The sequence below is a fragment of the Lotus japonicus genome, chromosome 6, assembly GCF_012489685.1.
Source record: "Lotus japonicus ecotype B-129 chromosome 6, LjGifu_v1.2".
NCBI classification, from domain to species: Eukaryota; Viridiplantae; Streptophyta; class Magnoliopsida; order Fabales; family Fabaceae; genus Lotus; species Lotus japonicus.
The window spans coordinates 29,645,260-29,654,232 of NC_080046.1; the positions used below are offsets into that span (position 1 = coordinate 29,645,260).

Genomic DNA, 8,973 nt, shown 5'->3' on the forward strand with positions numbered 1-8,973 from the left:
TGTGTTTTCATATTTGGTAATAATTCAATTTTAATCAAAATAATCTCTTTATACCTCAAATTTTGAAAATTGGATTGTAGACCCAAAAAGCAAGACAAATGGGTGAAGAAAATAGAGAAACAAAATTAAGAAATATGAAGTGGATCGGAGGTTATTAGAACCCAACGATGCGGTGGAGCACCTTTTTTAACAAAATCCAACGACATCTTAAACCAACAGAGCGTTCGCTTGCAACTTAAAGGGGGTGAAGTTCACAAGAAGTAGTTGAACATATAGCTTTGGGAATGTGCGATTCATGTTCTGTGGTTCAGGTCGCAACAAAACTTTGATGCATGGTGGTGCCATGGGGTTTCACATTCTGGGACAGTGGCCGTCGTGTTAAAGGGAGCAAAGGCTTGGTGGTGACCGTTTGTGGTGAGAAATATGATTTGGAGACAGATGGGACGTGGACTTAACAGACAGAGTGGATTGTTTTTTTAAATTTAATTCAGTAAAATTATTTTCATAAATTAATGTATGATAGTGTATATGCATTAAACTTATTTAAATTTTAACTAATTAGTAATTATTTTTTATTAGTGACGAATTTGTTTTCGTCACTAAATTTTGCCTTTATAAAAAATGGGGTGGAGTGTAGATTTAAAAAAAGAATGGGGTGGAGTGTCATTCTGGCAAACCTTGAGGGGGGTGAGTGTATTTTACTCAATCACCTATTACCTAGTTGTTCCAGTTATATTGTGACATGTGTCACTTTATTATCCACACCAGTTTTAATATTTTATTTTTGTATTATATATTTTATTAATTAATTTAACTGCAGAATAACCCTTACTAATTTAGTTAATACCTTAGTACTCCTTTTATTTTAAAAAATATATATAGGTATCCCCAATCCCGGCCCTTTCACGTTCTTCCCTTGCTGTACGCTTGTTATGCAAGAGTGAAAGGAGCTTTTTCCAGCGCCTCTACCACGGATTTATGCAACAGATGCTCGTGTGATGCTGCTCTCCCTGGATTGGTCGACGGTTCTGTCCTGTTTCCCAAGTTATGGAGCTGCGTTCTTCTGCTGCTATTTTCCCATTTTTTGCTTCTTATTTTCTCTGTTCTTTTCCACTGTATCTGTTAACTAGGGAGCCTATGTGTTTAATTTAATTTTCTTTACGAGTTACCAAGCCTATCTGTTAAGGGAACATACTTTGTGTTTGGCCTACGTTTTTTTTTTGAAACGGAAGGGAAACGCGAAAGGGGATTGGGGATATCTATATATATTTTAAAAAATAAAAGGAGTACTAAGCTATTAACTAAATTAGTAGGGATTATTCTGCAATTAAATTAATTAATCAAATATATAATACAAAAATAAAATATTAAAACTGATGTGGATAATAAAGTGACACATGTCACAATATAATTGGAACAACTAGGTAATGAGTGATTTAACCCAAAATTTAGCATGGGTGATTTAGACAACCAAAATAATCAAAGATGACAAAGTGCAAGGCTTAATTAATTACCTCCAAAACATATCAATAACATGGCAAAATTGCAAAGTATTTTCCTGCTTGCTATCTTTTGATACATGAGCGCTCATTCTTTTTGGAGTTGTCACCCTACACTACAGTATTTTTGGCCTTCTGCCGCGGACAGAAAACCGCGGCAACATGTTAAAAAACCGTGGCTGAAAGCTTACGCCGCGGTTTGGCCACGGTTTTCGTGTCGCAGTGTATGCGGCCGTGGCCAAGCCCAAGTGCCACGGTTTTATCAAGTTAAAGCCACGGTTCTCATAAAATCCTAACGCCACGGTTTATATAGTACCGCGTTTGAGAAACCGTGGCTCTAGAAATTTCAACCACGGTTTATTTAAAACCTTTGCCTCGGTTTCTCTGTGCCATTAATGCCACGGTTTCTCTGTGCCATTAATGCCACAGTTTACTAATGTCTTTTCTTCCACAGTTTTTTAACCGTGGCCATCAAAGTGTTTTTTTTTAACCTTTTCAGCTACTTTTTTTTCACCTGAGCTTGCAATCTAACATTTAAATTTTAAGCCTAATATAATTATAGATAAGTGTGCTAACATGATAAGAAATTTCTGACAATTTACTTAACAACATATTACCTAACCATCTAGATCCAATCGTCCTCTAAAAGTATTATTGGCGACCCAAAATTGAATGAAAAGGAAACTGAAACAAAGGTATCAAACAACAATCAAAAGAAATCTGTTAACTCAAATAAATGATGTTCTGAAGAACTTTAAATGTTCAGGAAGAAGTTAAAGTGAAGAAGGCCTAATTCTTATTTGGCCTACTTAAATCACATCTCAGCCTATGACAAGCCATAACAGCAAGCATCTGGGGTTACTCTATAAAATAGCATAGAATAGAGGATAAAATTTTGACCATGGGTTAAATTTGCAAAAACAAATGGATAAGTATGTGCCATTTCTTTATGTCCAAATCCTAAGCCAGGACAAGTGGATATGCGGAGGCTTCAAAATCTTGAGACAATAGAAAACATTTGGAGCCATTCCAACTTCAATTGCAACAAATCAGTATAGTCTGCCATGCAAAAAATGGACAAAAAAAAATTTCAACGAGATATGAAGTTATCAAGAGAATATTAATAATTAGTGCTAAAAGTTCGAAATAGAGTACTTGTCTGCACAAGTTATCCACTGACATAGTTAAACTATATACATGTCAAGCTCATATTCAATTATCAGGCTATACCTTCAATCGGGAGATAAAAAAGTTGTGACAAAACGAGTTTGGCTTAGTTGAGAATTACCTAAATCATAACAGATTCATTTGGATTCCTTCGTCACATTTGATGACAACCTGAAAACAAAAAATAGGAGGACTTGATGAACTTCTAGTAAAGAAAAAAATCTTTGGACTAGAGAAGTCTATAGATGGTGAAGTTGGTATCACATTTTATGCCACAAATGAAAATTCACAAGCAAATGTCCATTGTTCTGAATTGCTATCTAGATTTTAACAAGAAAATATTCACAAGCAACGTTCTACAATCTTTACCTCTTGTTCCCTTAAGTCCTTTAGCCACTCTGGATCTTTCTTAGTTGAGAACCTTAGGTTTAGTAATGAGCACCTGTTCATAAAACACAGAAATAAGGAAAGAAGAAGAGGATAAAAGAAATTAATAATATTAGTTTGGACCAAACTACATATTTCATCACCAAACTACATGCTACATTTAGTAAAAGAACAAGCACCAGTTTATGAACATCTCACACACAAAATTCTTCAGTTCCAAGATGAATCACTTACACCATCATCAAAGAGTTTGCATGTCCCACAAAAGTACTTGCCCATGCAAACATCACAGATGATACAGCCCTACTTAACCTGTAAGCACTAGAAATAAGTGCAAGAGAAGAGTTAGTTCAAGGCAGATTCTAATTGATGCAAATGTAATAGATAACTTGACACATAATGCAAACAATATAAATATCTATGAAAAATTCAGCATTCTCCAGTAGAATTTAATTCTACATTCTATGTCAATTTCAAATCCCAAACAACACCAACTTTAAATCGCAAAAGATACATTACATTTACATGGATACTAAAAATTGAGAAATAAAAGCTTATAAAAACTTTGGAACCAGCTTGGAACAGCTCCAAGCATAGATTAGACCTCGCCAGTTAACACCCAACATAAGGATCACGAACCAGAATCATCAACTCACTCATAAAAACAAAATCACCTAGTAAAAGTACACCATGACCCCCTTGCTGCCTTAATGGCTTAACACTACCTCTAACCAATATTAACATGTCCTCATCAACCTGTAACAGCCAAGGAAAGCATAGAAAAGCATAGGGTAAAACGTTAGGAATCTTGCAGCTACTAAAGATCCAAGGAAACAAACCGCTCCAAGCCTATAGCCCACCCCAACATGAAAACTAGAGCATAAAAGTATGATTCCAAGGACAACAAGCAACTATTCAATTTTAATGACCTACAAGAGAAGTGATTAAGCTAGAGCAGAATTGCATTTCAAGATATCAATTGTGCAGTAAAACCAAAACTATAAGCAAGATATCAAGGAATTAATGAAAGGCACGATAATTTCCCCAACAATTTCCACTCCAGCCCGCTGAAGCATCCCTTAGAGAGACACACCCAACCTGTACTCATTTTAATTATATTTTCTGCATCTTTTTACTCTGCTTATATATACCAATTGAGTCTCAACTAGTAACCAAAAAAATTTGAGTCTCTACTAAATTTTCTATTGTGAAGGGCCATGATACAGATAGATACGAGAGGGAAAAAAATTCAAGTATAGTGGATTAAGATGCGATATATGTTTTGCAACATTGATTTGGGTTGTGTTCCACTTGAGAAACTGAGGTAATTAGACCCTGCCTTTGACCAATTCCAAATTAAAATAAAAACAGAATGCTCCTTTAAGTTGTTGAGTATGCATGTGAGGTGTCATAGGCCACATTGTGACCAGATTTTCTTATGTTGATGCACTGACCTACAAGAACGAGCAGGATTTATGTTATGATGGTCCTATCAAGATTTTAATTGCATCAAGTTTGTTGCTTTATGAAAAACTAAGTTAAGAAGGATCTACTCCCCGCTTGAGAAATTGTCATAATAAAATGCCTTCAGTTTGATACCTTTCAATAATTTGGTTGATATTTATATGTTGTAGTAATGCTTATAGAATAGTTTTTCTCAAAGATAACAAACATCAATAGAACTATTTTCCACGGACAGATAACTCCCCACCCAAATCCCTCCAACATGCAACGATTTTAGCATGATAGATGGGAACCAAAATCAGAAAAAAGAACCCCACCATGAATTACAACCCAAATCATCAGGCAAGGATCCAAACGCACCAGAGGACAGTAGAATATGCTACTAATTGAGGCAAGGAAAGCATCAAAACACCCAGAAAAGAAAAACCCACCCCAACAGACATAAATACATACCTCAACAGCGGAGAGGGGAGGGTCACGCAAGATGCGTCGTGCCGGTGGAGAGAAGGGTCGCGCGAGATGAGATGATGAGCGGTGCCGGCGGAGGGAGGAGGGTCGATCACGATCAATTGAGATGGAGAAAGCTAGGGTTCATAAACTTTCTCTTATCATCGTGAAGTTCTGAGAAGAGAGTGTTTTAGGGGTTTAATTTTTAAGGGTTTTTTCTTCTTTTATTACTTTTAAATTTTTTCTAACAAAAAACTAATCCTAGTTGTGCCAGATACAAAAACACGCGCGAGAATCACAAAATTTTAGAGGAAGAAAATTAATCTGTCCAAAAAAAAAATATATAGATTTTTATGCCACGGTTATATTAGTGGGATAAGGTTTCCGCGGTTTGGGAAGGCGTAGCCATCAATCGTCCACAACTGTTGAACCGTGGAATAAAATGTAGGGGCCACGCTTTTCTTCATCCGTGGTCATCAAGGGTCCACAGTTATTGACAAAGTGCAAGGCTTAATTAATTACCTCCAAAACATATCAATAACATGGCAAAATTGCAAAGTATTTTCCTGCTTGCTATCTTTTGATACATGAGCGCTCATTCTTTTTGGAGTTGTCACCCTAGATCAACAATCTTGTGCAGAGTGAAACTTATGAAAGACTCAAAGTAGGGTAAATGATTTCAAAACCATATGGTCTTTCTTAGGGTTAAAATTCAATTCCCTATGTGCAAAAAAAGTCCAAAATGCAAAAAAACAAAACTGAGTCCTAAAACTTAACTCGTTTCTGCACCTGTGTGTGAATCGGTCGATTCAACACTTTAACTTCCCAAGTGAGAGCGTTTAGCAATATGAGACATAAGTGAGACATGTTTTTTTCATTTTACAAAAAAAGCCATAAAATACCACATACTTTTACTACTCAAATTGTTTTCGAATGATTTTTTTCAAAATCAAGTGAATTGAAGACACCTACCCTCACACACTTGTCCATCCGTCTGCAGAAATTTTGTGCATTTAATATTATAGAAGAGTCATGATACATGTACACCAAACAGTACAAAAATCCTATACACACATTTTTCTATTTATTACTCACTTCTTTTCACATTATATTTTGTATTAGATTGATTAATTTTATCGCTTATCTTCCTTAGTTTGGAGGTATACCCAAATTTTTCGTTAAGGCCAACATGAAGTTTTTATCTAGGCCCAGTTGCCCCATATGCCACATTGTGCATCCTTTCCCGATTAAGAATGAAAAAAGAAGAGAGATAGAAAAGTAATAAATATAATATATATTTATATTTATATTTACGTGTGTGATGGAAGAGAAAGTCATATATAAAGAGAAAAATGAAGTATTTATAAAATATTTACATTGTTTATGTATCTGAGTATAATTACTCTTTGAAGTTAGGAGGGTGTGTGTGGTTGGTTCAATATTTTTTTTTGCCTTATTGTGAACGCAGCTGCAGCTTCTTGTGATTGTCCGAGACAAAGACCATATGAATAGTGTCATTATTGACGTATGTTATGGTTAGGAAAGAATATGTACTTGAAATTTGCAAAAGCTCTTCTCACACAGCCTTAGGAGAAAGGAGGACACTCACACCCACATGATGTTGTTTTGTAGTCACAGAAATAAAAGGCGGGTACTGTAACACGTGGGGCATGGTGTCCTTAACATGCATGTAGCATTTTGTACCAAGTGTTTACATGCACATTTTCGCAAACAGGATAGGTGCACTTGCTTTGACAATTAATAGTAGCAAGAATACTGAAATGGAAGGCTTGCTGGCCAAAGTTTCTAGCTGAAAAGGGGCCCCTACAGCGGTTGTACGGTGGTGCTGACCCCTTTGTCGTTGCCTTTTGAATTGTGATGATTTTCAAACATGGGGAGCAGGTATTAATCAACAAAAATGATCGATGAACTGCTATACTATAAAGTAAAAAAACACTCATGACATTTATGTTTGTGCAAGTTTTACCGTGTTTGATTGGTATTTTTAAGTTTTTAATTTTGTGGTGGTTTAAAATCATTCGTATCAAAATGAATTGTTTGAAACGGAAGGGAAACGCCCATTATTGTGGGGGGAGGGCGGGTTGATCATTTAGTGTGATTTTATTTAATTTGAAGAATGATGATGTAGCCGACACACGAAATGCACACAATTTTTAGCTATATATACATGGAGAGAGATCTATTCAGAAAGAAATATGATTCATTCTGCTGGGCCGCAAGAGGATAAACTGAGGGTCATCACATTGGGCTTACATGAGCATACTAAAGTGGATTGAACACCACATCTTTCACCCATAACCTTAAAGCATTGAGTGTATGAGTCCTCTGACTTATAAAGTGCTCATTACTCTCCTAATCTTCCAATGTGTGTCTTCTTTACTCACACTCGACATCTCAACTATCTCCCCCTCAAGTGTGAGTCCATCTCAAGCGGAAACCTCCAAATACTTGCACCGTCGTTGGATCTCCATCAAAGGGATACGTCGCCTAGCCACTATTCCTAGGGAGACCTTCGATACTGTGAGACCCAAGTTTTTAAGCTTAGAATAAGTGGAAGAGATTTCCATTTACGATTAGGCTTGATGTATCGTGAAGGAAAACTTGAACAAGAGTTTATCGGAAGGAATATATTTATGAAGGAGAAAGTTCAGGAAAAGTTCAAGGATTGCATTATGATCGATAAAAGATATAGCACGATCGTTATACGCTGAAACCTAGGTCAGAAACCCTAGAATATAGCTAGTTTTCACTTTTAGGCACGATGAAAGTTAATTCCAAAAATCTTCAGAGAAATGTTAGAACTTCTCTTTTTCCATATATGACAATCGTTTCGAGGCGAAACTCTAGAATCTACGAACGTCCGATTCCAATCATCGGAAGTTTGCCGAAACCGAAACCCTGGTATTTCAAAACCCTAGAATTTCTCGACAATGAAGACTTTTTCTATTCAGAGCTTCAAATGAATATTCCACACGCGTACACCCATTTCTCTTGATGATTTCAATCTTTCTTCAGAAGGAAGTTTTCTATTCCGACATTCGATGCAAAAAGCAACTTATCGGGTAAAATAGTTTTATACCGACTATGCATTAGTGGCCAAAAAAATACAAGGAGACCTCTTTTTAGTTTTGGAATTCTTTCGCCAAAACCTATCTTAGAATTCATGGAGAATGACGCCGGAAAAATCAGATTCGCGAAACTTTCATTTTCCCGCGAATTTCCATCTTCTATATATAGCAAACAAGTGAGAAAAAAACACAAAACCATACCCATTTTCCCCACCAAGGCCGCGAGTTTGAGAGGAGAGGAGGAGGAGAAGATTTTCTTCATTTCTTGCTTGATCGTCGATCCAACAGTTGCTACTTCAAGGTTTCGAGGTATAGTCGCTAATCCTTACCTCTGATCGCTTTTTCCATAGCTTTTCTGTAGACTTTTCTGAGCTGATAGTTTATGGGTTTTTGCAAAACTATCCCGAATCTTTCATTTCTGATTCTAAACCTCTTCCTTATGTGCCCAAGATCACTTCTGCCGGGTTAGATTTTCCGTTATGTCGTCGGAATTCCGCCGGAATCAATTTTAGCCTAAAATACCCATTTTTGGAGTTTTTGAGTAAAGCTTCAACCTTTAGGCTGAAAACTATCGCCTTAGCTTAGTGCTAGTAGGATTAGTTGTCATAAACGTCGTTGGTGACGTCCCTGCAAAATTTGGTTTTTGGGATTTCAGTTTTGAAATTTCTAAGTTAAAAATCATGACCAAAATACCCCTGCGACAGTTTTTGATCCGATAATTTTTCCGAGTTCAGAATACCCTTAGTTACGGCTAATGAAAGCATAGGAACCAAGTTTGATCGAAGAAAAATCGAGTACCCTAATTACCTTAGAGTATAGATTACTTCGAGTAACCTTAGTAAGTATCGATAACTTAGTTTTCGATAGATTCTGATAGTATTTCTGTGGTTTTGCTCTAAAGGTGATTTTGAGGAATTTCC

General features: G+C 36.3%; 1 long non-coding RNA gene across 1 annotated transcript; it reads right to left on the minus strand.

The window, feature by feature from the left end:
* Window positions 1-2,197: 2,197 nt before the first annotated feature.
* On the minus strand, window positions 2,198-5,174 carry LOC130726180 (uncharacterized). Its single transcript, XR_009014736.1, has 5 exons — window positions 4,971-5,174; window positions 3,288-3,374; window positions 3,036-3,108; window positions 2,788-2,837; window positions 2,198-2,558 (listed from the first exon to the last, which is right to left on the minus strand). It is a non-coding gene; the product is annotated as an uncharacterized LOC130726180 (long non-coding RNA).
* Window positions 5,175-8,973: the final 3,799 nt, after the last annotated feature.